Below are 5,316 nucleotides of genomic sequence, written 5' to 3'. Positions count from 1 at the left end.
TCTTTCTCTCTCTCCTGGTTGATATCACACAAAATGAATATATTTTATAAAAAATTGTCAGAGAAGAATCACGTAAATATCTAATATTTGTTTAAAAAATTGTCAGCGTTGATAATTTTTTCACGACATGATCTCAACTTATTAAATGTATATATATTTATTTAAAAATTCGGGGATTAAAAAAATATATATGAAACTTATTCTGAAGAGACACACACTTTTGCATGGACTGTTTGCCAATGGAATACTGGTGCGCTGCTGACTATCGTTCCTTTATTTTTTTCTTCTTTTTTTTGGTTTTCTTCCCTTCCTTACTATTTGGTTGTTTCTACAACCAAAAAAGAGCGCCCGTTTGTATTATTATTGATGTACGAAGCGGCTTTTATTTGTAGTATTAAGTGTAGTAGTATTAGTATAGAACCATCCTCAGGTATCTTGGTTCACTATGTAACTAATATAATTGTACCTATATGGTACATGGATACTTTTGTAAGTATTGGGAGACGCGCAGAGCGCTGACGGTTCCTACTAAATCCCAATAATTTGTAGAAACAGATTAAGGACGTATTAATAAACAAAATACGATTTATAATTTTGTCAAACTCCGTATCATTTATTGAATTAACATAAAGACAATCTTGATCAAAAATCTAAAAATGATTAAAATGTTCATTTTGGTTTTTCATATTGGATAAGCATACAGCTCATTGACATATTTTGGTCAATTATAGGCTTTTTATTACAATTCTTGTGACAATTTGAAGAACCATATCATGCCTAATATACAGAGGGGGTACTCAAAACTTGCAATGGTATTTAATTACAAAGTTTCAAGCACCAAACGACAGCTAAAAGAAAAATATACAACTTTTGTTTTTATCCGATGTCTTTAAGATTCAAAATATCGGAGGGTCAACAATAGAGGCAACGTGTGTGCCATCACACGTCTCTTGTGTCCTGTCACGAATGAAAGGTTTAATTTGTTCATATATTTAAAATGTCCCACTATGGTTTTTAAAGGTGTAATGATTATAAATTAAGCAAATCTTGTAAACTTAAACCCTTTTACGTGCAATATTCATTTCCATAAACAATCATTGTTTGAAATTATTTATTAACCCAGTCCAATAACTTGACTTCTCAAGGATGTTATGACAATAATAATATAAGCGATATGAGAAGCATAATTTATTAAACCTATAAAAAATTCACATTGACTTTTATAGGAGTAATCGTCAATCTTCAAATTAGACTGCATGAATTGTTTAGTTATTGAAATAGCAGTTTAGTTTAATCATTAATGGGTTTCGTAATATTAATAAAACCAATGGTTTAGTTAAGCTTTTGGTTTTGAGTAGTACATAAATTCTAATAATAAGCATATAGGAAAATGAATATTACACGTGAGATGGTTCAAAATTTGCTTAACTTTGATAAGTATTATAGCTCTATGAACCATTTAATTTGAAATGATGTATATAAAATACGGGCTAAAAAGTCCCGGGCTTTACAAAAAAAAACACTACTTTTTTTGTTCAAAGTTGGCTTTATTAATAATATAACCTGTATCTTTTACCTCAAAGTAGTGCTCAGTTTCATCGATAGCCTCTTCATTGGAGCAAAATTTCTGACTGGGAATTTTAGAAATGCAGATAGCCAGTAGCAAAGTCTGCACCACCTTTGAACAGAGATTTCTCATGGACAAATGCTCATAAAGGGAACACATTCTTTTGATATCTTTACAATGTCAAATAGCTCACGCAACTTCACTTTCAGATAATTCAAAAAGATTTAGTTGTTCTTTTTTTTTTTTTTGCATATTTTCTGTTGTTAGAGCCTCATTTGGACGGTCACTGTGATCTACATAATTGGTGTCTCTTCAGCCATGCTTGAAGTTCGTAAACCAAAGTTAAATTAGTTGTAAATTGTATAGAGCTAAGTCCCCATAAGACTTTTCAAGCCATTTCTTAGCTTGAAGAGTATTTTTTCCCATCAAGAAACAGTATAAAATTTAAACAGGAATTTTTTTGATCCATTGTTTTGAAAATAACAAAACTAATATCATTCATACTTAGTTAAATAACTTACAAACTAACGGACATATTTTCATGAAATTTTGGCAGCTGTCTTCTGAAGGTTGGTATTAACTGGAAAATAGGTGAATCAAAAGAATAGGGGCATCTACATGTGAAGGCTGGTACTATTCAGACCATGTGCTATATATGAAAAAATTAAACCTCTAATAAATATCTCCAAAGCCATTGACCTTTCTTTTTTTTCTATACTGAGATACTGGTTTGATCTAGGGCTGTAGACTACCAGAAATTTCAGGTTGAGTACTAGTCCCGAATCTGACTTGAAACTCAAGACCAAGTTCTGAGTCCGACTTGCAATTCAAGATCAAGCCCAGAGTCTAAAATTAATTTCATTCAAGCCCGGATCTGGCAAGTCACAAACTTGGATAGATATATGTATACCTAAATTGCAATGTGTCACTCAATCTTGATGAACACTACGACAAAAAGATAAAAAAACTCTCTCATACTCTACAAAGTGATCTAAATACAAAAGTAAAAGAAAAACTTAAAACGGAAAGTAATAATTCCTTTGAAGACATAGCAAACCTGCGAGTCCATATCCCTAGTGGGATCTTGTTCTAATGATTAACTTTACTTTAATTGCAATTTGCAGTGCCTCCAAAGGATTAAATATAAATGTAAACCCTACTCAATTTTCTAAATAATCATTCTGCATTACCTTTGTGTTGACAAACCACATAATATTTCAAACACTGAACCATTTTATTTATCGTTTCCCATTTTTTAATTTGTTTTAATGATTAATTACTATATGTAATTTATACAAAAAGTTCCAAAATAGACTCTGAAATCGTATTTTAAAACTTTGTGTTGCAAATAGGTTTTTTAAGTGCACAAAAAAAAAAACATCCCAAAAAACTTCACATACATTTTATCCCAAAGGCTATCACAAATACCTAATGGGAATTATTTTTTAATGATTGCAATAATAATAATATCAATCAGTTTAACTCTAAGGAAGTGAGTTTTTCCCCTCTTTCTTAGCTGAAATATATCCTTGCTATTATTATTGTCTCACATTGATAACCAATAAATGCCAAAAAAGTATATAGGAGTGTTTGTTTCCTATAGAAAATTATATTTGCAAATATTTAACTGCATTGAATCATGTATGAATATCCTTAATGCCCGACCTATTTTGATTTAAAGGAACTTAAAAGGAATATGGCATAGTTCTTTGGTTGAAATTAGTTAGGGTTCTACTTGTCGGCCCTTAATATGGGACTTAAATCCGGCCCTGTCTTACGACACCCCTATTATAGGTCCTTGAAAAACGTCCAAAATTTTAAAATGCCCTCTACAATACATAATTTTCACTAATATTATGTCAAGTACCTCAGTTTACCAGTTGCATTAGTGTAGTAAAACTTTATCCATCTCTAAAGTAAAAAATTAGTTTGTCATTTTTCTTACTTTAGGTATAATTGAAGTATCTATTATTCATATAAATGTTGGATTCTGTATGGTGAAGAGTGATGATGACGTCATTTAACAAAAAATGTTCTATAGGAGAGCTTTTACGTCCGTTTTCGGATGCCCTCTTAATATTTTGTAGGGAACCGGACGAGACGACCAATTTTTGGTTGAACAATGTAGCTCAATAGACAAACACGCTCGGGATAATTTATTCTCTTGAACTCAATATGTGTAGTTTCGCACCCTGGCTGTTTCTAAGAAGGAAATATACACTATGTATATGAACTTCAAAGAAGATTCCCAGGTCATATGGAGTAGTTGCAATACTATAATTTTGACTTAATCAGTGCAACTCCATTTTACCAATTAAAGGAACATTAAAAAATGGACCGTTGCATCCCTAAAACTACGGATATTATAGGCAGATTTATAACTATGAATCAATGGCATCAACAAAACCAGGCCCCTCCCCTTTTTTGTCTATTAAATGTTGGATTTCCTTACACTTGTAAAATTGCACTTTTTGCTGGTTCTCCCTTAATTCGAATGTCAGGGATCCTGGCCTAGCAGACCTGATGAAACTGTAGGTTTTATGGAAAATATTTAAAAAAATGATCCAGATCATTCTTCCGGATGCTGTTTGCTATTTGTATCGGACATTTCATTTGTTGTACTTCAGAGTACACTGACAAATGGTAATTACCATTGGAGGGCCTAACTAATATCGATATCCATATTTTAGGAATATCCTTCGAAAAATAATAATTTTTGAAAGAAAAATACTGAAATGCGCATTAAAAAAAGTCTCTCTGAGATATCATTTTATATTTTGAATGATATCCTTTCAGTTGTGGGTTTTAAGCTGAGCGGGAATTGCTCCTTTTTCACATCTCTAATAATCATATTTATATAATATGTCCTTATTTTGTATCTAAAAATACTCGGGAGGTGGTTGACATGTGGCTTCCTTTTTGAAGGTTTGTGCCTTGTGGCATCCCTACTTAAAATATCATAAAGTAAAGTACTTTTCAAGCCATAAGAACTTTCTACAAGTCGTTTCAATGACATTGCATTGATATATCATTTAAATTCCTTTGCTTAAACGACATATTTCATTTTATTCTTGTCTTCCTCATATTAAAAAAAAACATTAATTGACAAATCAACGTTCACTGCATGAATGAAATCCATGAAACTTGGAGGCTTCGAAATTAGTGTGCTTATTATATAATTTATGAAACACCATAATAACTGTTTTTTTAGAAAGTTACTGAGATTTATTCGCACTCAATTATAGGTAACATCCAAATTAAAATAATAACTGTAATGATAATAATAATAGGTTTTGTAGGCATAAGACCAATGTAAAGGCTTACTTGATAACAAAAAAAAAAAAAAAAAAAAAAAATTCTCATAAATTAATGGACCATTGCTGTAAAATTGCATCTTGGAATTTAGTTGAATATTGAAGGAAAGATCGGGGATAATTGCAAACCAGAAAAATTGTAACAGCTTCCTTATTCTCGAACATCAAATCCTACTTAAATTAATGTGAAATCTGTGAATAAATGTATATATTCTTTGACAACTTTTCTTCGACAAGATGTTGGATAAAAACTGTTTTAGAGGAATAAAAATAGTTTTTGAAGATGATTTCAGCAGATTCTAGATGATGAAAACCTATGTTTTAAATATAAATTAAGTATATATAAACAATAATTACCAATAGACAACTAAAAATTATTTAAGACTTCTTTTTTTTTTCCCTTTTTGACAGTCGATGTGATAATCACGTCTTTTT

The sequence above is a fragment of the Lepeophtheirus salmonis genome, chromosome 4, assembly GCF_016086655.4.
Source record: "Lepeophtheirus salmonis chromosome 4, UVic_Lsal_1.4, whole genome shotgun sequence".
Taxonomy (NCBI): domain Eukaryota; kingdom Metazoa; phylum Arthropoda; class Copepoda; order Siphonostomatoida; family Caligidae; genus Lepeophtheirus; species Lepeophtheirus salmonis.
Note: the sequence above shows the minus strand (reverse complement) of the source record.